Consider the following 27,377-nt stretch of genomic DNA (forward strand, 5'->3'; position numbering starts at 1 on the left):
AAGGACCAGCTGGTGCCCGCTCTTGATTGGGACGACTGTGCTTCCCCCTTCCTTCCGGGTCTGTTTGCATACCCGAAGTAACTCCACTCCTAATTTTCGTGTGTGAAGACTAACGCGAATGGATGGTTCCACCAGTACCGGATTCCTTTATCACGCAGTGAGGGGGCGACATGCTCTTTGAGCAAGAGTAGTTGCTGATGGATCTTGAAAGATTTTGACCCTGGAATCCTGTCAATAGTATCCATTCCCTCGCTTTTTGGAGGATCTCCACTTTGTCTATAATGGTGGCATCTAGCCAGCACTGACCTGGGGCCTCCTGGCGGGCTGCACGCCCTATGGACTCTTTCAAACTCAAGTTGGGGTGTATTCGGAGTAGGGAGGATAGAGGTGATGAGGTCTCTGACCCTCCTTTCAAGAGAGGCTGGCGTCTCACGGAGACTTTCAGTCCTTGTATTCGGATATTCGCTCTGCATTGTCGTCAACCTTTGCTTCCAAGTCTTTATTTATTATTATTTTTTTTTCCTGCTCCAGTTCTTGAAATCTGCCTTCGGTTCTCATTTCCACTGTCTGCTTACTGCTGATAGTTCTCCAGGGCCTCCACTTTATCTTCAATATTATGGATTTTATCCTATAGGATGCTAACCATCATGGTCATGCTCGTTCTGAAGGCTCCTATTTCTTCGAATAGGAAGCAGATGTCGGCTTTGGTAGACAGTTTTTGATCTCCTCCCGGAATCAACTGGTTTCTGGGGGGGTGGGGGGGGGGTCATTTGTGTATATTCTCGCCTGTATTTTTGTAGTTTCTCCGAGGAAGCAGCTGTGGTGGGCTGCATGCAGGGTCGCGACTCGGGCTTCCCTTTCTCTGACCATTGATATGCCCTTGTGTGCTGCTTCCTTCACGATGTCGCTGCTCACACCAAAGGGGCTTCTGATTTAACTGTGGTCTTTGTCGCACTGTTGCCCACACGGTCTGGTAATGCCGAGCCTGATTTCCCATCTGCTGTCTGTAATTCCCTGGGGGGGGGGGGTGCAATGTGGGGAGGAAGGTTCCAGGTGCTGGTCTCGTCTTCTACAAGAGGGAGGGGACTTCTACATCAATTGTCTTGAACGAAGACCTGATCCACCAGCTCCCCAACAGACAGCAGCATCAAGAGCCATGGGTTCAAGTGGCCCAGGCACACCCTTTTCCTTTGTACCAGGTCTGGTGGAGCTAGTATCTTTTAGCAGTGCTTGGAGGACTGAGCTAGTGACTGGGTGATCTCCACCCTCTTAGGCCTAGCGCAGCTTTATGGGAGCATATGTTTTTGTGGGGTGTGGCGGCAATTCTGTCCTGTGCAGTGTGGGAGGTGGGTGGCTTGTCTTTTCTCTGTGCCCTCCCTCACCCCTTACCTGTTTTGTTGCTGTGCAGGGTAGAGTTCTGCGGGTGCCCTGTGCCCCGTTATCGTATGTGGCACGTTGCTGCTCTTGGGCTAGGGTGCTCCGCTGGTGCAGTCACCTGAGGTGCTTCTTCCTCCTTTATTGTGTCAGGGCTGCGCCGTTAAGGTCTGCTGGCTTCCTGACACCAGCTCCTTCATGCGTGACTAGAGCGCCACAGTTCACTTTGCCTGGGCAAGCCTGTAGTGAGGTAGCACTCGCAGCCCCTCTGGTGTGTTGGGCCACGTCGCTCCATGTCGTTGCCCATTTCTGTGGTGTGATTTGGCTTTATTTACTTGTCTGGTCTCAGGAAGGGTGCTCTACTGGTTTACAGGCAGCGAGTCTAATGAGTGGAGCGAGGTGCTCTGCTATTGCGGCTGCCTTCCAGGTGTTTCTTCCCCCTTACCCTGCGTAGTGGGGCTGCTCCGCCCAGTACCGCTGGTTTCCTGGCATCTGATCCTCCAAGAGCCCTGCTCCTTCTAGAACTGCAGGGATGTCAACAGCTTGCTGTTTTTATCACTCTGGAAAAGCCGCTGCTTTCTCACAGCCTCTTATGATTCTTGGGCTGTGCCAACCGGCGTTTTGACTGTGCTCGCGCATGGCCACGGTTTACTGCGGGGCCCTGGGAGCTGGTGGCTCGGCTGTGTATGGTTCGTTTTCTGTGAATCCTGCTCAGATTTTGCTCGGGTGGCTGCAGATTCCTTCCCCTTCCTTAATCTCGTTTCAGAACTGCTCACGGGCTGGGCACGACTTCAGTTCTTCGCCATTCCTTGAAGGTTCTCGAGGAGGTGAACGTTCAGGCTTTCATTTCGCCTGCACCCCCTGGTGGTCTGTGTATTGGCCTTTTGAGATGGGACTGGAGAGGAATTGTCTTATCCAGGTATGCATGGGTGCACAACATACAGCCCGGGGGCCAGTTGCGGCCCGCCATGCCTTTTTGTCTGACTCATGAGACGCAGACTTTACTAATGTAGTGCGGCCCGCAAGCAGCATCGGCCGATGGAGTCTTTGTTGTCCTCCGGGCCGGCCGGACAAAACACTGGCCCTCATTGGCTCAGGGCACACGCACCTCCTACAATCACATGGTGCATCTGTGCTGCACCAATGGAGGACCAGCACTACGGCTGCCATGGCCAGTAAGGCTGGATGCCGGAAGGCATTCCAGCCTTGCCACATCCACGCCAGCCGTAGTGCACTGCCAGAGACCTCACCAGCATTCCAGCTAGCCGGCCTTCCAGCACATCCGGTAAGTGGTCTGTTTGTGTGTCGGGTCTGTTCTGCTGTATGTTTGTGCCGTGTTTGAGGGGTGTCCGGTGTGCATGAATGTTTGTTTCTGTATGTTTGTGTTGTGTATGTTGAGATGCAGGGTCTGTATGGGTGCATGTTTGCGAGTTTGTATGCTGAGTTGGGGGATGAGGGGGCCATGGGGCCTAGTGTTTGGTTGGGGAGAGTTGGGCCATGGGGCCTAGTGTTTGGTTGGGGAGAGTTGGGCCATGGGGCATAGTGTTTGGTTGGGGGTGAGGGGGCCATGGGGCATAGTGTTTGATTGGGGGTGAGGGGGCCATGGGGCATAGTGTTTGATTGGGGGTGAGGGACATGGGCCATAATGTTGGTTGGGGGTGGGAGCCATGGGTCAAAAAAAATAATTTATTTCTATAGTTATTGTATATTGTCTGTTTAATTAAATTAGATGGAACAATGGAAAATGTGTAGTTCAAAATGTAAGTTTGAAATGCAAATAAAATTTGTTAATCCTCAAACATTCTTTTTCCTTGTGTTTAATACAAATTGGGGGTTGAAAAAGCCTCCTGCCACGCCCAACCTACCATCCCGCCCACATTTACTGTTCGGCCTACTATAGCCATCATGTAAGGTACTTTCGGCCCTCTGTCAAAATCAGTTGTGCACCCCTGGTCTAAGTGTACAAAAATGGAGTGCAACTACGTTGTCTGCTCCCAAGTCACACCACTTTCTATACAAAACGGATTCCTGGGGTTCTGACTTGCCACCATTCCATCCCAAACCAGTGCTTGTGCAATAGCTCAGCAAGATGCAATACCAGAGCAGGAGGAGGAGGACCCATGTTCGAAGGCGGGCATGGAGCAAAAACAATGGTTCCCTTTCCTGCCGTCTAGGCAGAACTTCGGATCACAAAGTAAGGGAATGCTGGTTTTCCTGAAGAGTAGTTACTGTCCACTTCGACTTTGGCTTGGTTATTTACTTGTATGTGATTGACTTGAAGGATTTGGTACTGAAGGAACAGCTTGTACAGTTCCTTGATAGTCTCCTATGACTATATGGCCTTGAGTTTACACCATGGAGACAGCTGCTAAACAAAAGGTCTTGGTCTCGTACAGAATAACTTTATCAGAGCCTGTGCTGTTTTCCATGAAGCCTTTCACCTCTTGTATGCAAAATGTTGACCAGACCCGAAGGCTGCATTTATATAGACCGTCTGGCTAATCTAATAATTTGACACTGCTGTTTGCCATACTCACTATCTGAGACTTTCATCAAGAGTTGCTTAGGAATGTAAAGCTCATGGGACTGTGGCTTTAATTTATGAAAAACTCCTTTGGCACTAATCTGCATTTTTGTGCTAGTCTGATTAGCAGGAGCCATGGTTTTCTGATTAACCACCCTTAAACATGTCTTTTCATTGCACAATTCCTTCCATGAGTCGGGGCAGATGACATTGATTTGGTTGATCATGTACCTTGGTAGTGTCAAGCTATGCCTCCAATGATGCAATGCCCATTTGCCTAGTTGCTTTTTAGTCCTGAAAAGTAAGTTACTTTGCATATCACCACAAGGAGCTCATCAAAGGTCCAACTGCTTAACGGGGCACCTTCCTCTCAACCCTGAATAGTACTCCTGCTTCTCAATTACCCTTCTCTTACTATGTAAGATCCTTGAGAAAGCGGTTGTCATGCCCGCCCCAACACATCAAAGCAAACTCCTTCAGTGCAACCTGGCTTCAGATCCAGAAACCATCGAGGTGATCTATGGCCATCCTTGCCTCTTGGTTCTAGACCTCACAGCAGCGGTCAACACAGTAGGCTGGCCCTTGCTGACTAGTTACACTGCATGGGGATCAGTGGGTTCGGCGTCAGCTGGTTCAATAGTGCCTTGCTAATGACTTCTCCAGATCACCACCGACTCTACCCATCTCCTGTGGAGACACGCAAGGATCAGTACACTGGTCTGTGCTTCAATCTTTTCATGGGACTACTTAGAACATCCTAGCACCACACAACCGCTACATTATATGCAGATGGCCCACATCGCCATCAAGCTAACCTCCATCGAAGGCACAGCCTGCCTCTAATCAGTCTTGGATGTCCAGTGCTTACCCGATGCTCAACTCCCAAGACTGAATTCCTACTGCTGACAGCCAGACATGGCTCTTTGCTATGCACCTTGGTTAGCTGGCCTCCTATTTCAAAGGCCCTTGGGTCAACGTTGAGGAACATCTCTCCTTCAAAAAGCACATTGCAAGAAAGACGTGGACTGCTTGCTGCCAACTTTCTCTCGGGTAAATCAAGCCCTTCAACCCAGACAACCACTTAGGATCTGTTGCCCAAACCTTGGAATTCTCCAATTTGGAGAACATGTGCTTTTGGAAGGCCTTGCGGTAAGTGTGCTGCAGCAAGGATTATGCAAATGAGACCATCACCCCAAACCTCATTGAACTGCACTGGCTCCCACTGCAACCCAGAATCGACTTCAAATCTGGTTGCTTCATCTACAAGGCATCACCCTGAAGTCCCCAAGTTACCTTACAAATTCCACATCTCGAGGCCTACGATCCACCAGCAATAGGACATATGCACTCTGCTGGAGCTGGAAGGTAAGAACTGGAAAACTCCTGTCTTAGCTCCAGGAACTGGAACCTTGTCCACATCAAGCCCACCCCTTGCATCTGTTTAGGAAAGAGCTAAAGACTCAAAGCATGACTTCTCCCTAGCACCTAGGCCCACACACCCGGTTTCACACCCTACTTGAGAATGGGTGATCTGTTACCTCACTGGTTGCTTGCAGATCCTTTGCTGCAAAATTGCCCCCCCCCCCCCCGTTTCTCTGCTCCACCAAAATATGATTTTAAAGCAGAAGTAATCCACCTGTTGGGGTGTGGTTTGGCGACCATGCAGTGAGGCGGCAAACCCTTGGAGCTCTTGCGATCCCAATGGCAAATATGTCCATCTGGTCTGCTTTGCGCAGAAACTTTGGACAACGGTGTTGGTGTCAAGAGCATCCAGGCTGTGAAGTTGAGAGCTGGCACACCGCAGCTAACAAACCTGTGGAGACTGAGGCAAGATGGTGTACGGGAGCTGGCTGACAGTGAAATAAGATGCAGACGACTGTGTGATAACTGAAGTGTGTACGGCAGAGTAATTAAGACGATGCTGAAATGGGGTCCCTGTCTAGTTACGACAGCAGTGTTGGGGGGAGGGGGGGTAGAGAAGGTGGAACTGCTGTGAGACACAGCATTGGAGGGAGTGGGAGCTGATGAGAGGTGCAGGATACCAGCGCAGTGGAGCACACTGCTCCGTGGGAGACTTTAGGTGATGGCGGAGTTGAATAGGTGTGCCTGCTGCAAGACCAGAGGTGAGGCTGGAAGGGCGCTCGCAGTGCTGCCCTTCACCCCATTACCCACAGGACGCCAAGCAGGGAGCAATCCAGGGACACAGCAGGGGGGATGTGGGCAATCTGGAAGACAGGCCAGTGCGACCTTGCCTGGGCCAAGGAACAAGAGGCAGCAGGAGCCACACATACAACCCAGGGGTTGATGCACTAATGAGTTTACCTACCTGGCATAAATTGGCACGAACAGCAGAGTATACTGCACTGAGAGGTGGCCAGCAAATGGCAACAAAATAGGAAACGGGGGTGCACTGAGCAGCTGGCTCCCCTAACCAACCCCCTGGGAAGCACAAGTGGAATATCACGCGGGGGGGCCTGGCTGGGAAAGGACACACCCTTTGTAATACGACCGCCGGAAAACCGCAGCGGAGTGCACAGATGGACGATGCACAGCGATGTAGCAACGAGGAGCTAATCTGTGCACTGGAAGGTGCAAAACAGCCAGTGTCACAACACGGACAAGAAGGTAAATCCACTGTAGACACGGGTGAGAAGAGCATTGGCCCCACTCCCCCCGCAGAGTAGAGCCAGGATGAGAGTGAGAGAAGTACATAGCACATAGTCACCTGCCCAGAACAGGGGACTGGGAGTGGTGGGCTGAGCGCTGGCACAGGAAGGCATCCACGGAGATAGGTTGCACCTGGTGACAAAGGGTCTTGTAATTAGCACAACATGCTAACTGCCCAGACTCAAAACTGACCTGAACAGATTGCACCTGCCCAGACAGTGGCAGAGACTAGTGCTATAAAACGACCCGGAAGGCCAGAAATATGCCTGATCAGCAACAGGGGAACAAGGGAAAGCAAACCAGCATGGAGTCCTACGCCTGCAAAAATGAACCTGGCCTGCACACTTTAGCCAATGCAAACATGGGGGCAACAGGATCAGAGCAGCAAACAGCGAGGCAAGAGGACAGCCCCATCCTGGAGGCGATGGCTTGCCTTGAACACCTCATTTGAGCACAACATGGATGCAGTAATCGTGGATGTGGGCCTGCTACGGCAAGATGTTAGGGCCCTGGCATACCGCATGAACACAGCGGAAAGGCAAGTGCAGGACAATACCAACAGCGAAAGCGCATGAACACAGATCTGCTTAGTAAAATACAAACCTTGGCGCAGGACAGGAGGCGCACGAGACGAGGGACAAGCCACGGAAGCCAGATGGATCCCCAGGATGGAAAGGACAAAGACGCCAGGAACATGAGGATGGAAGCCAATGGCATAAAAACAAGACACTTAGAAACAAGCGGCCAGAAGCACAAACAATTGGGCCCATGTGAAGAAACGGGTCGCAGCAGCAGCTGCTGAAGAGTGAGGCATAGCCACATGGAATGTACGCAGACTAAACTATGTCAAAAGGCTGAGAATATACGCATGGCGGAGCAGATCGAGTGGGGGTGTGGGGAGAAGTATATAGATCAAACTACTCTAATTATGCCAGGGGAGTACTAACGTGGTTGGCCCCCAATGTCCCATTCCAACTCAAAATAGTGGAACAAGACAGTGAGGGGAGATTGGTAATAGTGCACGCACTATTAGAAAACAGAAGTGTGCCTAGTGAACACGTATGCCCTGAATCATGCCACATGATTTCTTTAAGACACTCGCTCCCCGACTAGCACCATACAGAGGGGCAACATATCTGGTGGGAGACTTCAATTGTACACACAAACCGATACTAGACTGGTCAGATAAATATATAACCACCGGCAAAGGCCCTGAAAACACTCTTAAGACAGCTGAAAGTAGAGGATATTTGGAGGAAAACACATAATGAAACCATGGGATACTCCCACTATAGGGCCCCACATGGCACATATTGAATGGAAACACTGGGGCAACTCAGACAGATTTTAAGGCGAGGACCCTTCCGGACCATGCCCTGCTATTGGCAACATGGAGATACACAAGGTGACTGAGGGCAGACTCTGTACTGGATGAGGAATTCCAGGAACACATGTGGGAGACCATTGAGGAATACTTCCACCACAACAATGGCAGCGTAGACGAGGCAGGAACCCTATGGAAAGTGTAAAAGTATTGGTAAGGGGTGCAGCAATGGGGGGAGGGGGACCAGGGGACTTTAGAAAAGCATCGAGAAGGAGCTATTTTAAGTAGAAAAAATAGGGGAGGCAGAGAAGCGGGCAGGGTTAACCGGGGAGGAGCCAGCTGAACTAATATCATTAAGACAGCAGTGTACCGTGAGCTGAGAGAAGCTGGGACTAGGTGAAATATGTACAAAAATCGCATGCGAAGGGAGACCAGCCAAGCAGACTGACCAACGAGTTACAAAGGGACCCGATGAATGCAAGAGAAGTGGTTAGGACCCAAGAGGGCATCAACCAGGTATTCTCGCAATTTTATGAAGATCTGTACTCCTCGGTGGCTGAAACCTGGGAGATGCAGGAGGCCCTATCCCATATAGAATTACCATAATTGACCTAAGACCAAGCAACGATACTAGAAGCCCCACTGACAAGAACTTGAAACGACAATAGAAAATCTCCCAACAGCCAAGACCTGGGGCCTGATGGACTACCTGGGGAGTTTTACAAGAAATATAGGCAGATAATCGTACCCAAACTGCTGGAAACCTATCAAGAGGTGCATACACAGAGCATCTTACCGGATAGTATGCTAATCAATAATACCTGTCCTGAAACCTGGGAAACCACCATTAGATTGTGGATCATACAGACCACACACTATGATCAACCAAGACAGTAAGATCCTAAGGGCAACCTTAGCTAACAGGTCATGCACACCATGGTGCACTCGGATCAGACGGGATATGTCCCGGGACGAAACACCATGTGGAACCTGGGACAGCTGCATCACGCCATAGAACAGACCAACCATAGACCGGAGGAGTGTAGTTGTTTCCCTAGCCACGGTCAAGGCCTTTGACTCTGTGACTTGGGATTGGTTCCTCCACGCACTAGAACATTTCGGAATAGGTGAGGGCTTCCTGCGGTGGATCAGGTTGATAAACACGAAGCCCAGGGCAAGGGTCAAAATGGGCAAACACATCTCAGTGGCATGTAGACTATACAGAGGCACGAACCGGGAGTGCACGTTGTCGCCAATGCTTTACATACTAGCCACAGAGCCGCTTGCAGTCTTCATTGGAGGGAGTACAGTGGAAGTGGAATAAGCATAGATATTATGCACCTGGTTTCATCGTACACGGACACACATGTACCTGCCACAATTATTAGAGGTTGTAGAAGCGTTTGCTAAGCTGTCGTGCATATCCATCAACAAAGACAAAGCCTCCTTGTATAACCTATCAGCACTTTGATGCACTTACAAAGACCATTTACCCAACTTGGGCTTAAAATGGGCGACCACCTCCTTCTGCTACTTAGGAATAGACCTACACCACTACCCAGCTACATCACACAAAGCCAACAAGCAGACAACACTAGTGAATATTATAAAGTCCATGGCATTCTGGAAGACCCTGCCCTTGGGAATGGTGGGGAGGGCAGACCTGCTGAAAATACCCCCCCCCCCCCTACCCCCTCCCCTCCCTCCCGACTCATGTACTATTTGACAAATATACCTTACAACATTCCTTGGAAATTCTTCAGAGAACTAAACACATTAGCAAGGGGATTCCTGTGGGTGAGGGCTAGAAACAGACTGGTGTTGGATACACTGCAGAGAGACTATGAGCTAGGCGGGATCAAATTACCGAACTTTGAGCTGTATTACTTGGTGGGACAGCTGCAGTTTGTAGTACACTGGTTGGGAGAGGAGATCTCCATAGACACATCCTAAAGCACTATCTGAGAGATTATATGGATGGGAAATCCTCTGCACTAAGTACTCTCCTACCATGTCACACTGGGCCTGGCCTTGTGGCGGGAAGCATGGAAAGCCCTGGGAAGCCCAGACATCTGCTCAGGACAGATCCCCCAGCAGGACTGGTGAACACCCGACAAGAAGTGCTCAAGGCCCATCGAAGACACCGGGAAGCCAACAAAATTGCCCAAGTAGGAGACTTATGGAAAGAGGGACGATGGGTGGAGTTTCAAACCCTAATAGAAGAATATAACATTCACAAAGGCCAGTTCATGCTGTACAACAGCATGGTGAAGGCAATAAATAAGTGGCCAGGCCTAGGGGATGAAGCGGAAAAGGTACTAGACGCATGGTATGAGGGAGGACACACGTGTCCAGACAGTATGAACTGTTCCTGCTTAAGCAAAATGCCACAATTACCGGCACATGGGAAAAGGAACTTCAAAAAACCTTCACAGATAAGAATGGCCACAGCCTTCAGGTACATAAAGGTGGTCTCCAGAAATGCGAGATTCTGACAAACACAACTGTATGTCACACAGAGAGCATAACTCACTCCCAGTAGAATATCTAAAATGGGATGCAAAACTAAACGGACCTGCCCTAGGTGAACAGCGGATGATGCAGACATGCTGCACATGTTCTGAGCTTGCCGAGTTACAGCGAAATTCTGGGACCAAATCAAAACCAAAGCAGCTGCAGGTTGAATCCAAATGCAGGCTTGGTCCCCCGGAATCCTACATGCTGTGGCTATTCCCGAGAGGTAGCAAGCAGAGAGCTCATCTGGAAAAAAAATAAGGACCTAGTGAAACGCCGAATAGCGTTAGCTTGGATAACCAAAACCTGCCCAGCAGTCGAGGCATTGTGGGCAGGCTTGAAGCTATGGGCACTAGCTGAGTAAACCGTATGGACCACAGCACTGCAAAGAGGAGCATATAAAAGCAGTGAGAACATACTAGCGTGGAACACATTGGTGCAAGAACTATTTCCACCCACTGCTGGAAACAACTCTGAGAGCCCCAGTGAACAAGGGAGTGTAGACATGAATGTCAGGAAAAGTGAATGCATATACCTTAGGATGGGACACGATGGAGCGGGGAAGCAAACTAGAGTGCAGAACCCCCTCCGGGAGAACATAATTGAATACATACCAAGACAACGAGATGGGTGAAAGGCTAAAAAAACTGTGCGCCAAGACAATTTAGCTGTAAGACACTCCCGATATGGTGTGTAGTGATGCATGTAAAGTTGTTTGTTGTTTAAGAGCTGTAAAAAGCAAATAAAAGTGTAAATTAAAAAAAAAAGTAATCCACCTGTTGGGGGTGTGTAGTGAAAAGGGGAACCCACACCCCCTCACCCCCCGGGGTCAGCCCTAAGTGCAATAATCACTCCTAATCACTCTCCCACACAAGTAAGAATCTATGCGAGGCACAATGAACTCAGTCTGGAAGAAAGCCAATCACACAGAAGATTTGATGCTTGCATTTATTTACTACATACACTAATTATAATCAAGCAGCAGTTTTCAGTAATATGGGAATTAAAGTGCAAGCTGAATAATAGAGTATCAGTGCAATTATGTATTTTACGCTCCTAGGAATCATTGATGTTGATACGTTTGAATCACACCCAGGACCCACACCACTTTAGTGCCCGGCACCGGTCAGGGACTGGCCTAGCCCCCCGAAGGCCTGCAGTTCAAGCGGGAATGTGATGCCAGGAGCCTCTGCCCTCTAGTGCACTGCTGGTTGTCCAGGCACTGTTTCTCTCGTTGTGCGCGTCTCACGAACAGCCCAGGAAGAGTCTTCCCCTAACTGGCCCAGGTAAAGTTCTCTTATTAGGGGCTGCACGTCAATCACTACTCGGCACAAGACAATCTGGCTTCAGACCGAAGCACGGGACAGAAACAGCCCTATTAGATCTCAAAAATCAAATTGAGGACTTAAAAGAAAATGGCAAACTAGCTCTCCTACTACTCCTAGACCTCTCTGCAGCTTTCTATTTGGCCAACCACCAAATCCTCTGCCATCATTTGAAATCAGCTGCCCACTTTTCTGAAAAAGCCACTAATTGGATTAGCTCCTTCTTGGACAATAAGACACTGCGGAGTTCCACAAGTGTCTTGTGTATCCCTTACACTTTACAATGTATTTACCAAACCTTTGTTTGATGTGCTTGACTATCTGGGTGTCACCTACACCAACTACGCTGATGACACCCAGATACTCATCCCTATCACTGTTGACTACATTGTAGATTCCAAAGCTCTGAACGACATCTACCAAGTTGTCCAAGCCTGGATGGCCCAACATGAGCTCTGTCTCAACGACGACAAGACAGAGCTCCTCATCCTGGGCACCCAACAAAGACTTAATAAGCTGGGCCCATTGTTCAGCACCTTCAGTATCGATGGCAACTCCATCAAAGTAGCCAAAGATACTAAAACGTTGGGAATCTACCTCGATTCTACACTCTCCCTAAATAGACAAACCAATGCAGTCATCGCTGCCTTGGCTCACACATGCAAGCTGATCACAGCCTGCTGCCCATTCCTCTCCACTCAGAACTGCATTATCCTTGCTAGGACACTGGTTATGTCCAAACTTCTTGATTATTGCAATGCACTCTATCAAGGCACCAACCAACGCAACCTCAACAAACTCCAGATCCCTCAAAATAATGCTATTAGAGCAGCCGTCAACATTCCAGATCTGCACATATCACTGAAACTAGGAAGAGCCTACACTGGCTCTCAGTTGCCCAAAGGATATCATTCAAATCCCTGGCCCTTACTCACAAATGTGTAAACAACCAGGCCCCCATCTACCTAGCCTCTCGATTCTCTCAGTATACTCCTTCACGGTCCCTCAGATCTTCCCAAGCACATTGCCTCACGATCCCCAGATACAAGCTACAGACAGCCGGAGGTGTTAGCTTCCCAGTCCTTGCTGCCAGACTCTGGAACTCACTGCCACTCACCATTAGAACCTTGCCTTCTGCTACTTTATTCAAACACAAAGCCAAGCTCTGGCTATCTGCTACATATGACTAACTGCCTTCTCAGGCCATTTGATCCTCTCCACCCTCTCTCCTTCTACTACTTTGCCTGCCAACCTGCACTGCTTTGTACTTTACTGCCCTGTGAATGTAATTGACTGACTGTAACTGTATCCATGCCATTCATGTACCTATTTGCTCTAAGATATGCGCCTGGTTGCCCTCGGGCCTGGTGCGCTATACAAATAAATAAAGTACAACTACAAACACTATGATGTTCCAGCTCTTCGAGAATCTTCTAGGCTCAACCTTCCACGCAGCAAAACATGTCTTTCACTGGAAAGTTACTATCAGTCTTGGCTCTCAGGCTCAGTGTACGTTGTTGTGGGAAGCGCCTTTCTACATTCCTGTGTTACCAGTGCACCTGACTTAGCACAGCGCAGAAGAGACTAGCCGTGCCTGGCTCCTACAAGCTGCGCAGGGCTTCATGGGAAACTAAATGTTTGTCTTGAAGGGCCTTCACAGTTAACCACTCAAAAGCATGCTGGCTCACTCCGATCGAGAGGCCTGGCTTGTTCAGCATTTTCCTCCACACTTTCGAATAAGCTCTAAATACACGCAAGATAGCTCAGTAGGTTAAGGCAAGTGCAGGTTACTGCAAGTGCTTAGATGCTTTTCACGACATTCCACCCCTTTCGAAGTGAGGCTTGAAAATGCTGACTCAGTTCCATGACCTAGAGGCATGTGCGGTGTGCTGTAGGCCGATCAAACGTTTTTCTAGCGCAGTCATTCTATTATAGAGGAAAGCCATTCTGTGCAAGAGCCCAATAAAAACTATAGCAATTAGTATTAGGGAAATTAACAGCCACAGCAAAGGATGCAACATTATATTAAGCAGCCTTGTAGAGGAGGGTGACCATCCAGTGAATACATCCCACCAGTGGGGAGTAGTAACTGATTGCAGATGGTCAGCAGTTTTGATTAATTGATTCCTGTCTATCATCATCTTGCACTCTGCAGAGATAACTGAAGTAGCTAACGTTTGGAAGTCTTTCCAAGCAGTTTGAGCATATTGTCTTATAGCTTGAAGCCTGGCAGTGATTACTCCATAGGGTAGAGTCCAGTTAAGCAGTTGCGTGAGCTCGGCATGCAAAGTGGTGTGAGACCATCGGGTCAATGAATATAAGGTATGATAAACAATGTCTAAGATAGTCACAACCTGATCTACGCAAAATACTTGAGGATTCCCTAGTAACCTATAATTGTTAATAAGCAAGGAATGATTAGTAACTATGCAGGCTTTATGCTGATCTATCTGGAAAATGTCAGTCTCATTAATGTGGTATTGCATCCAGGTGCACTCCCCTGCTACGGTATGCATGCATGGGTCTGGAATCCTTCCAGTTTGGGGACACACCCACCCCTGATCCCAGGGCATGCAGGTGTGACTGTGGATGGTGTAGTTTTGGCTGTATAACCATTCCCCTCGTATCTGTGGAACCCGCCAGAAACCATTTATTTTCATAGGTAACTCTATAAAAGGGCACCATATTTCTAAAGCATAAGCAGTTTTACTAACTTGCATTAAAGCGTGGCAGGTGTTATTCATGCAATGAAAAGCAAACGGTTTAATCCATATGTTTGCTGGTAACTGTAGCTCTGTGTGCCAGTGGGTTGAGGATAGTCGCCCCCACTCGGAGCGAAAAGCCAACACCTGCTGATTTAATAAGGTTTGCCATAAAATGCATCAGGTGTCTTTAGCAGTCTTATTGACCTGCCCTATGGCAGAAAAGATGTCCTCATAACTAAAATTCAGCCATCTCAACTGATTGCCAATAACTGTAGCAGTGTTTCGCAGTGTAGGGCTTATCAATGGGCCCCACTGGGCCAGGCGTTTTATAGCAGCGCTGGCATCAGAACCCATAGTAGCTAACTTATTGCGCACAGTTTCTATGTCAAAAGTGTTTAAAGCTCCCCTTCCCACCCCCGCTGCTCCTGCAATCAATGAATCTAGCCCCCTAGCTATGCGCAATTTGGCGATGGGCCACAGAAATGGACTCCGTTTGTAGCAGCTTGGTAGTAATAATGAAACATTGCCTCGTGACAAATCTATGTCCAAGTGTACTTTTGTAATAATCGAGGCATGCATTACGGCCTGCAATTTTAATGTTGTCTTACTACTGGAAAATCTAGCATGTTCACAGTTTCTACCTTGTGTGATTTAAAGAACACCATTCTCCAAGTGGCATGCCTGCCATATACAATATTAGTTTTAGAGACAAACACCACACTACCATCCGGTAGTGGCTGTTTCGTCGCACAATTGTATGAAATGCATTTAGTTAAGTTATAGTCCACAAAATCCTGGCGAGTACACTCGCTGCAGTTCTTGGGGCAGAAAAAACATGAAACATCAAACAAATTGTTGGATCCATTCACTGAAACGTTTGGGCATAGGATTTCATAAGCACCAGTCATATGAGTCAGTGACAAAAGGTGTCCGACAATATGCCAATCTAGTACATTAGCGGTTCATTGTGGATACTTATTTGTAGCGCTTTTCTCACAGGTTACGGTGCGATTGTTGTCACCACGCAGGACTGGAGCATCAGGTGTAGTGCATGCTTGTTTGTTTTATTAATTATAATGCGCGAGCGTATCCGAGGGTATCAGGGCACAGCCTTTACAAGAATATGCAAAGCTTGGTTACAATAGTCATAAAATATACATAGAGACAATGAGGTACACAGATAATATATACATATAAAGAAGTAGGCACACGTGGTTACAATGTGTGCAAATGGCACGAGAGGGACAGCCTTGGCACTTCAGTGTCTTTGAGGGCCTATGTTCTCAGCCATGAAACTACCTTGGATCGGAAGGTCTGATAGGGCAGGTCCACTCTAAGAATTGGCGGTAAGGAGTTCCACAGTTTAGCTGCTTTCACTGGGAAGCTGTTGCCCCCTATAGTGGCACGTTTGAAGTTAGGGACAGAAAGACAGTCTTTATAGGCAGTTCTGATGGGTCTCGGGGAGGACTGTCTATGGAATCTATTGATCAGATAGGTCGGGCAGCGTTATTGAGGGATTTGTGAGTGAGTGAGTGATGCTGTTTTTAAGAGAATTTTGTCTTTGATGGAGAGCCAATTGTTCTGTTGACTAAAACCTGTGATGTGCTCTCTTCTGGAGATGCCCAAAGTCGCTCTAAGAGCGTTGTTCTGAAGAGTTTGTAGTTTGCTAGTGGTAGCCTTGGAGGATCCCAGATTGAGGGTGTTACAATAGTCCAGGTGGGACAGTATAAGGGCTCTAGCGAGGCAGCTAGTGTCGGACAGAAATGGTTTGGCTGCGTGGATCAATTTACATGCATATGCCGTGGAGGATGCCAGGGAACTCGCCTGTCTTCTGAAGGAGAAATTGGAGTCCAGGTAAAAGCCCAATCTTTTAACCTCTTGTCCAACTTTGATGTTGTTACCGTCGATCATGAAAGAGTTGTAGGCAGGACCAAGTTTCTTTAAACTGGACGTATTACCTAGGATGATAAATTCGGTTTTATCATCATTCAGGCATAGTCCATGTATGGCCATCCATGCCTGGATGATGTACACCCTATTTAGCAAGGCCAAATCGTTTCCATAATCTCCAGAAGGCAGAAGGAGGATCTGGGTATCATCTGCGTAGTTGGTGTAGGTGATACCGAGATGGTCCAAATCATCGAAAAGGGGCTTGGTAAATATGTTGTGCAATGTGGGGGAGACACAAGAGCCCTGTGGCACGTCACAAGTGATGGGTATGGGGTCTGCTGCCGCAGTGGGTGAGAAGATTTGATGCTTGCATTTATTTACTACATACACTAATTATAATCAAGCAGCAGTTTTCAGTAATATGGGAATTAAAGTGCAAGCTGAATAATAGAGTATCAGTCACAGTTGAATATGCAATTATGGATCTTACGCTCCTAGGAATCGTTGATGGAGATACGATTGAATCACACCCAGGACCCACGCCACTTTAGTGCCCGGCACCGCTCAGGGACTGGCCTAGCCCCCCGAAGGCCTGCAGTTCAAGTGGTAATGTGATGCCAGGAGCCTCTGCCCTCTAGTGCACGGCTGGTTGTCCAGGCACTGTTTCTCTCTGTGCGCGCATCTCACAAACAGCCCAGGAAGAGTCCTCTCCTAACTGGCCCAGGTAAAGTTCTCTTATTAGGGGCTGCATGTCAATCACTATGACGGACCAGCTCTTCGAGAATCGGCTAGGTTCAACCTTCCAGGCAGCAAAACGTGTTTTTCACTGGAAAGTTGCTGTCAGTCTTGGCTCTCAGGCTCAGTGTACGTTGTTGTGGGAAGCGCCTTTCTACATTCCTGTGTTATCAGTGCACCTGACTTCGCAGAGCGCAGAAGAGACTGGCCGTGCCTGGCTCCTACAAGCTGCGCAGGGCTTCATGCAAAACTAAATGTCTGTCTTGAAAGGCCTTCGCAGTTAACCCCTCAGTTCGAGAGGCCTGGCTGGTTCAGCATTTTCCTCCACACTTCGAATAAGCTCTAAATACATGCACGATAGCTCAGTAGGTTAAGGCAAGTGCAGGTTACTGCAAGTGCTTAGATGCTTTTCACGACATGGCGCTCTGCCAGGTGACCTTATCCTGCCAGGCTAGAAGTCAGAGGGAAAGCAAAAGGTATGACCTCTGCTATGACAAGCCTTTTGTTATGTAAATGCTGAACGGAGTTGTGGTACGAAACAGTCAAGCTTTCTGGTCAAAGGTAACATGGCCAGTCTAAAAACCTGCTCGTATTTTCATATGATTTTCCAGGCTGGTTGGGGTCTTTGGAATGTCTTCTTGACTTAGGGGTATACAATCTCCTCAGTGGCAGAGCACTTCAGGCCTAATTGACAGTGAGTGGGTAGTTAACTAGTACAATACACTTTCACACATGCTTTTCCACATTCAGAAACGTAAACCATCTTTAAATATGAATGCAAGAGATTAAGGCCTGCAGTAACAGGGAAGTACATTAGTTCAGTAGGCTTCCCCAGAACAGAAAATGCAATCCCAAGTAAAACACTTCCTATCTAGGCCAGAAAGTCTTGAGCTATCAAGGGACAATTGGGATATGGATAGATGCCAAAAGCAAGGCAACTGCTTCTCTACAGAAGTAGGGAGTCAGCCTTTTGATGTGTAAGATGTTAGGAGCCACCTTGGGAATCCCTGAATCAATCTGTTGGCTTACTTCAACTGTGTGAAGCAGCTTTGTAGGGGCACGTCCACTTATGCTCCAAAGACATAGGCCTGGTAGGCTGCATGACAGGAATACTGTGTTTTGGGTAGACCCACCTGAAAAGCCTTCTGATCAAACCAGTCTTTATTACATATTTGTTTGTCTCACCCATTATTGTAGTCATTCCTCTCCTGAGACCTAGACCAGAGGATATCACATTTAGGGTTAGACTGAGTTGTCCACCTTTCGGCTGGGGCGGGGTGGGGAGGTGGCATCTTGCAGGATGGCCAAGGAGCAAAGGGACTGAGTCCAACTCCGTTCTGTAGTAATTCTCTTTAATATTTAGAGCCTATGGAGTACCCATTGTCAACTATCGGTTAGTTTGAGGATATGTGGTGCAAAATGTGTAAGACCCCACACCCTTACCACATAGCTTGCATGTAATGTAAATACCCAGGAGAGCCTTGACTGCTCCTACCATAGTGGTGCAGTCACAGGTTCCCTGGTGGTGTGATCCACCACAGCCAGAATAAACCTACCTCCCTCAGGAGATAGGAGGGCCTTTGGGAGAGAGTAGGTACCTCAAAGGGTACCTCAACCATTAGAAGTGGCAAAGGAGCTCTTGGCACTTGCCACCCACTATGCCTGAAGTTTGGCAAGTGTGACGAGATTTACATTGGCCCTCTTGCTCAATCCCCCTCCCCAATCCTATGCCAATGGAAGTGAAGAGTTAACCTTTTGTTGGTTTTCTTCACTCCATGGTGCCAAGTCAGAGGCACCTTGTGGGCTAACTGGAGTAGGAAAGGCATTGTGCACCCCAATCTCTTGTGGGCTCGAGTAAAAGGAGGCTGATCCTCTAAGAAAATGGTTTCCCTGGGGCTGCAATGAAAAGCATCTGGTTTTCTCAGATCTTCTAGAATAATACACTTGCTGTTCCTATCGGATTTATTTACTGGAGGGTTCCTTTTGGTATATTTTGTAACTCTGGGTGTCAATGGTTAAGCAGTCCTGTCACTGCAGCCCTCAATGGTTTCTCTGAAGGGAATAAACCCTGCTGTATGTTCTGGCTCAGCTATAGGAGGTGATGTTCCTTATTTCTCCGTTGGCTTCCCATTAGCCTTCTATGATTTGGAGATCTGATGCTTGTTTGGTGCATTGACGGCTGTCTGCTTGTGACCTGGTGATTACCTCAGTAGCATTGGGGGGTGGAGGGGAACTGGTCCCACTATCCCAAATTCTTCCAGGTCCTTCCCTAACAGGACGGATGGGGTCTTTCCCTGGACACTCGCTGATACTCAAGTAGATAATCCACCCACCTCTACAGTTACTTGAGCAATTGGACATTTTATGTGAGGCACAGCATAAAGTCTGGTGATCATTCTCTCCGTAGTTGAATGATCCTCAGGCTGGATCAATCTTGTCCACTACTATCGCGGGGATGGTGTTGCATCCACCCCTTTACCTGCTCTACCACAGAGAAAGGCATCCAGTGCTCAAGCGGCCTTTGTCTGGTAATTGCTTTTGGAAGGCATTTTTAGTGTCAGCGCTTCCCACAGCTCCCCAGCGACAAGACCCCGCTCCTGGAACACCATATTTTAAGACCTCCTGCTGAACAGCGTTGCCTGTGCAGTCGGCTTAAGCAAAGGGCACCTTCCATCCCTGTTTGCCCCAGCCATGCAGGATGACACACTATCCATCTACAGCTACTTCCAGGTAAGGAACATCTTCCCTGATTCTTGCTGCAGTTTGTATTTTACCACTTGCAGCATTTTGTGGGCCTAGGATTCCCATTTAGATTACTGTTTCAATCATGCCACTGTCTGTATTTTCCACACTTCGATTGGGCCTCATCAGGGCTCCGAACTTAGATTGCATTACACATTCTTTTGTGTAGTTGTACAACTTTGCAAATCCCTCACCAGAGAAACACGAACCATGAAGGAACACCTAAAGCTGGCTGTTCAACTCAATGGCATGAAAATGAATGAACACCCACGCCCCACAAAATGAACACACCCCTGAAATGACTGGAGAGTCGGCCGCAGTGAAGTAGAGGCATTTGAACGGAAAGAAGGGTCAGGTGTACCCACCCCCCACAAATAGTAACTGGAGAGAGAAATCGAATTGACAACAGAGATAGTGCGCTCCAAAAGGTGATTTGAGTTGTTTTTAATTGAATTGTACTTCTTCTTTATGCACTCTGTATTATATTCATAAAGATAATTTAGTGCTGGATTTGCACAAATAGTTCTTGATTGTATTCAATTCAAAAGTAAATTCTTACAAGGCAATCCTTTTCATAGCAACATTTATTTTATGACAACTGGAGATTCATGCAATTACTCTGTATTGCATTCATAGAGAACGATTGTTCGTGGTTGCATATAATTCAGAAGTAAATTTTCAACCTATTTCATAGAAATGTTTTTTAATGACAACTGAAAATTCTTGCTATTCAAAGTGCCATTTCTAGGCAGTGAAAAAACTAGATAGCCCCTCTACACGTGTTTCTCCATCCGGTCCGGATGGTTCACCAGGAGGGTTGTGATGGTCTAGTTGAATTGTATTTGAATTCAAGAGAGTAATATTTTTGCCTGTGAATTAAGGGAACAAGAATAATAGGCTTAATTATGTGTTCTACCTATGGGTCCAATGCACATTAGAAAGTTGCAACAGTAGATGCACAGTGTAACTTGTGTTTACTTAATTCAAAATCAAATTTTTCAAATGTTGAGTCCAATCTGTTAACTTGTGACCCTTAATTCAAATTGTATGCCGTTAGGCTGATCTCTCAAACTTTACACGTGTTTCTCCATCCGGGCCGGATGGTTCATCAGGAGGGTTGTGATGGTCTAGTTTAATTGTATTTGAATTCAAGAGAGTAATATTTTTGCCTGTGAATTAAGGGAACAAGAATAATAGGCTTAATTACTTGTTCTACCTATGGGTCCAATGCACATTAGAAAGTTGCAACAGTAGATGCACAGGGGTAGCTTGTGTTTACTTAATTCAAAATCACATTTTTCAAATGTTGAGTCCAATCCGTTAACTTGTGACCCTTAATTCAAATTGTATGCCGTTAGGCTGATCTCTCGTACTTTAGGCTTGTCTTGGCAATCTTGGCAGTCATTAGCCCACTAAGAATAAATAAACAATGGAGTTAGCCAAGCGTTGTAGGTCCTGTTGGGTATAGTTGCCCTATGTGTGTTAGGATTATGAATTAAATAAAGTGGTCATGTTTCTTACCTTAGGTTTGCAAAGTAAAGATTCCTATTCTTGGTCTCTTTGGCTGCACGCGAGATCCGCGTGGAGAGAGAAATGGGCCTGACTTAATTGAACCTCAGAGGGCCCTAGATAAAAAGGGGAGCAGTGTCCAGAACTAATGGACTGCGGGGGATAGGGAGCAAAGGGGTGCCTCAAATTTGGGTCTTGTCACTCATTGCTGTATTTCAAGTCTAGCTGTCGCTGCGTTCAGAGCCCCAATTTGGCAATTTCTCTGTATATTGAGGTACCTCACATTTGGCCGTTATATCGTTTGCTGCCGTCTCTCAGATCTGGGTGCACTGCATTTGCTGTTGAGCACCACATTTAGCTGTTCGTCCCACAAGGAGAACTAGAATTAAGACAGACTGAAGTGCAGAGAGCCAGTCTACACCAGCACCCCCCCTGCCCCATTCTGCACTGCCCTTGTGAGCCCCCTGCCTGGCTGCTGCAACTCCTGCCCTATGGATTCTGCCACCCTGGCACTTAGCTAGTGGCCTCCTCCCCTTGCACCCCTTGGCACTCCCCTCCAGGGCTCCCTCCAGCACTAGCTCCAGCACTAGCCCTCGCCTCACTCCCACCCTCTCCCAATCCCCTGCACTCTTCACTGCACTTGCACGTCCGAATGCCACATGGACTAGTAGGACCACGATTGTATATTACTGTTTTGCCACTGTCACGTACTCCCCTGTTCACTAATGTAGTGATACACAAAATTGCAACCTTGCCAATCAGGGCTTTAGATGACAGCATTAGCCGCTGAAAGCCAATAGTGTATTCAAAGTATGTGCTAAAAATGCTGACAGTAGTCTGTTGTAGCACTTCCATTATGCAGTAGTGAGCTACAAGGAATATGCAGGCCTAGTATGAGTGATAGGTCACATTATGCATTGTTGATAGACAGGCAGGGAGAGGGCCCTAGCTCTGTAGCTAATAGGTATTTTTGGAGTGTTTGGAACATTATGGCACCTATATAGCGCTTAGATAGCCAGTCTTAAGCGCTATAAACACTAAGCTATGAGTGCATGCCTTTTAGAGCTTGCAGATGGGGTTAATACATCCCTGCTTCCCTTAGAATATTCTGCCTCACTAACGGTAGCCCTGCATGGCCCCAAGCTAATCTCCTTTTCTCTGGGAAGGCACTGATAAGACATTCCTGAGCTTTGGCAGATGGGCTCCAGGGAGCCATGGAGGGGCTCAGAAGAAGGAGCAGTGGAAATTAACAGAGTTGGGTTTTTTCCATGATCCAGCCTATATTTTGCACAGGGAAAGTTCTGGAACTGTGCGTCACGGACGGGCAGCACGAGATTATAAAATACACATGCTCACATGACTCGGGTGGGAGATCGTCCTGTGGACTTGGTTCGAGCAAGATCAAGTGCCCGGAATTTGGAACTCTGACGGCATCCCGACAGCGCTGTCCTCTGAGCGGGGCTTGTTACAGCTAGCTTATGAGGGCCAGGGTCTCCCAGTGCTGATTGAAGGGGCGTAAGACTGTGTTTCTCTATGTTTCTCTATGTTTATCTAAGTTCCATGTTTCTCTATATTTTGAATTTCTCTAAGTTTTATGCTTTGTAATCTTCTCTGACTTGAATCCCAAATGTATATGAAATTCACTGCTTAGAATAAAATACTAAAACTTATTGAAGGTGTCATTTGTCACTGTATTTTGGGCTGAATTGGGTATTTTTTGCTCTCAAAGGGCTGGCCCTGAGGAAGATTTTGCCCATATCAAGACAACTCCCCACTTGCCTTGTTGTATAGGCGCCTAACAAATGCTCAAACAAAATAACACTGGGGGTAGGCTAGGGTGCTGCCATTGACTTTAGCTCGTACAGTTGTGCCAGTTTCCCCTGCCTCCAGACCCTTAGTTTTGCATTTTTATTCATGTTCCAACCTGTTTTTCTGTTTTGGTGGTCCTTGATCTCTGTGCCTGCCGTCTTACTCTGCTTTGGTCTGTCTTGCCCGCTCCTCACCCCATTGGCTGCCTGGATACTCTTTAATACGACCACCCAGGGCAGCCCCCTGCCCGTGCAGCCTCGTCGGCTAATGCAGCTCCTGAAGAAGTGGCTCCAGACTGAGTTTGCCTGGGAAGCCTGCAGCGCAGCAGTCAACCGGCAGCGTCCTGACTAGAAAAGCGTGGTCCGGGCAGGGGGCACATCCATTACTGGACCCCTTTAACCTGTCCCACCACTCATTATTAATAGCTTGCAGTCTGATGCATGTAGCCCACTGTTGTATGGTAGCCATATCTCGCATTAAGGCCAATTGTGCTAGTTGGCCATATATCACATTTAGGCCAATTGTGTGCTAGACATATCTTGCACCCCCACTGCCACATAAATGACTTATCAAATCAATACCGTATCCACTGCTACCATACGCCTATTCTAAGGCTCCTCCGCTACTGCTGTGATTCCCATCTAGATATTCTCCCTCAGCTACCCTAATCTAGGTGCTCTTCCTCTGACGCTAATAGACGTGCCCCCGCTCCAAATACTAGCAGCCTCTTAATATAAGGCAGGACTACTATATCCAACAAATAGTGGAAAGGTAGGCAATTCCCCCCCAAAAACACCAAGCGACCCAAGAAAAACTACCCACAATTAGCCCAGCTTGTGAGACAACTTTAAGGAAAGAAAACAGGACCTCCAACCCGTTCCTGCCCAATTGTCCCTCAGCCTATGCCACCCTAGCCAGAGACCACCACCGACCCCGACTGAAATCACACTCTATACACCCATTAAAATATAACCCATGACGCAAACCACCATTAACAGGAACCCAATTCCAAACCAACAAAACTACAAGGTGAACGAAACATCCGGAACACCATCACAGGAGGGCTAATGCCCTTGTAACCCAAATAACCAAACACACTAGCAGATGCCCCATGGTCCACCCTGAGGACTGAAAAGAAGGAAAACTATAATACTGGTTAGGACCGCCTGTGGACTGGAGAACTGACCAGATCACCCACTAATTAAAATATAATGAAATTCTGGAAACATAGGAAGGCATTCACATCAGTGAGCCTGAAAAATCCTAGAACAGACTATGTATGCAGAGGCAAAGAATCGGATGAGAGAAAACGAGAAAGGATAACGATAATGGAACCACAACAGACCTCCACTACTCTGAATCACATCGACAGAATGCACACCCACAACAAGCACAGGAATGAGAACCGCCCTGAAAACAAGACCAAAATCACTAAACTTTACACCATACCTTGCAACGAACAGATCACCAAAACAAATGCCCATGCACATCAGGATCCCCAAAAGAAAAAGGCTGAAATAACTAGAAAGATGAGAAACTACACCCTCACTCCGTATATCGTCACATCCTGAGCAAACCTCTGCCAACACCATCTTGAATCACAAGAGGCACCTGAAGAGGACATGACCCATTAAGAAACCTAGCCGACCTATTTAACAACAACCCGACACCAACAGAACACTCAACAACCCAAGGTGAACAAGGAGAACCGCCAACAAGACCACCCAAAGATGCAAGCCAGCACAAATCAATAGAATAGGAAACGAAAAATACACTGCAACCTAATCAATGCCAGATCAATGTCCAAACATGCGACTGAGATCTACCACCTACTCTGTGACAGGGGAATTGACATCCTATATATTGCAGAAACCTGGCTAACCGAAAACTACAAACAGCTGCCTGCTGGACAACTTCAAATGCAAACAGGTGAACAGAAAAGGAAAAAATAAAGATGGCATCATTGAAGTAGCCTACAAGGAACACCGATAAATACCACAGACCCACACTCAAACCTCATTTATACTAGTCTATAGGCCATCAACCTACAACGCAACTTTCACAGACCCCTACATAGAAGCAGTCATGAACCTAGCCATCAAACTGGATCATTTGATCATTCTTGGGCACTTCAACATATGGTTTGAAGAAGAGAATGCTAAGTCACAGAAATCATAATCAAGCAGCTTGAGTCCATGAGCTTTCGACAAATGGTAAAAGGAGCGACACACAGCAGGCCACACTCTGGATGCAATCTTTGCCAATAAAAACGTGATCACAGCAGCACCGCCCATTCACATACTATGGAGTGACCACCTCATTCCTTTTGTGATCCAAATACCATCAATTGCATCTAAAAAAAAACACAACCCATTTTGAAAAAGCAACTGGAACACTATCTAAAACAGTAACTTAGAAGAACTTGAACCAACAACCACATTATGGGGCACAAAAGACAGACAGAAAAGCAAACCTAATCCAGAAATGGATTGCAGAAACAATTGATACCATCTCTCTGGAAAAATGCCTCACGCCGTGTAAGAAAAAAAGCAGTTGCTAAATGGTTCACGCCCCATCCTAAAACAATGAAAAGAACTAACCAGAAACTAGAACAAGAATGGAGGAACAACGACAACCAAGACAAAATAATAAAATAACTGTTACAAATCCGATCATACAAATCTGAAATTCTCAAAGCAAAAAAGAAACCAGACGACGGGATCACAAAAGACACTAACACCCAAAGAGAACTATTCAACATAGTCCGCGAGATGAGAAACCTCCTGGCTGCAACAACTTGCCGGTGCCCTCAAAAATTATGCAATCTCGCAAATCACTTCAAGAAAAAAAATCACCAACATCCACAGTCATACAAAGGAGACCAATCGGCCAGACACTACACCCTCTCCCACCAACCAGAATTTTCTGCGTCCTACAAATGACGAGAGAAAACTACTAAGCTTGGTCCAAAAGAGCAACATGGCATGCTTCCCGATGGACCCCTGACCTCCAGAAATCTATAAATCCATCCTCACACAGGGCTCACCATCGGAATACTACCTAAACGACTCCAATGTATCACTTTCTACAGGCAGAGTATCGAGAGCATTCAGAACGGCCTACATCAAACCGCTCCTCAAGGATACAAAAGGGTGATGTGGAAGACCTCTCAAACTATAGACCAATCTCAAACATTTCAATACCCGGTAAAGTTATTAGAGACCTATGTCTATGAATATTTACTGGACCACGTTGAAAATGAACAATTACTGGACCACATTGAAAATTAACAATTACTGGACCAGGCACAAGTAGGCTTCAGACTTATGAGAGGAACAGAGACTGCACTAGTCTCAATTTGGGACGACCTAAATATGAAAAGACTAACGTCAAATATGCACTGATACTACTCAATCTATCCTTTGACACAGTGAACTACAACATCCTAATGAAAAGGCTGGAAGAAATAGGGCTCACTGACACAGCACTGTTCTGGATCAAGTCTTTACAGGAGGAGAACATAACCCTAATAGTGTCGCAAGGAACTCTACCAATCGATGAATGCCAACAACCTCAAAATCAACTCAGGCAAAACGGTAATCATGATTACACCCGGTGATCAAGGAAACAAACAGTATGTCCCATGGCCCACAGAACTGGGAAAGCTACCAATACCATCCAAAGCTATCAACCTTGGAATCCTCATGGACAACGAGTTAACACTTGAACCCCAAGTTAATGCATTAATCTCAAAATGCTTCTTCCATGCACTATTACGATTCTACCATTCCTCTCCTTCACGCACAATAGACTGGCCATCATCTCTCTCATGTCCAGGATAGACTATGCTAACAGCATGTACCTTGAAATGCCAGACTACCTATGGAGGAAACTGCAACAAATACAAAACTCGGCAGCCAGACTTCTCAAACTCAACAGAAGAGATCACATGACACCAGCTCTGAGGATGCTACATTGGCTCAGCGGTCAAGAAAACAATCCCCTTCAACACAATGTGCACAGCGCACAGAGCAATCCATGGCCAGGGAGCAGAGTTCAGCCAAAAGAAACTCCATCTACAAACCAACCAGAACACTCAGATCCTGCAATGTCATTCACCTAGAACCTAAAACATACACACAGAAAATACTGGGTGGATTAGCATTCTCCTACTTAGCTGTGAAACTATGGAACTCCTGTCCCAGAGAAATACGCACTATGGAGGACCATCCAAAATTCAGGAAACTTCTTAAAACCTG

Source organism: Ambystoma mexicanum, chromosome 1q (assembly GCF_040938575.1).
Source record: "Ambystoma mexicanum isolate Mex_15411 chromosome 1q, UKY_AmexF1_1, whole genome shotgun sequence".
Classification (NCBI taxonomy): domain Eukaryota; kingdom Metazoa; phylum Chordata; class Amphibia; order Caudata; family Ambystomatidae; genus Ambystoma; species Ambystoma mexicanum.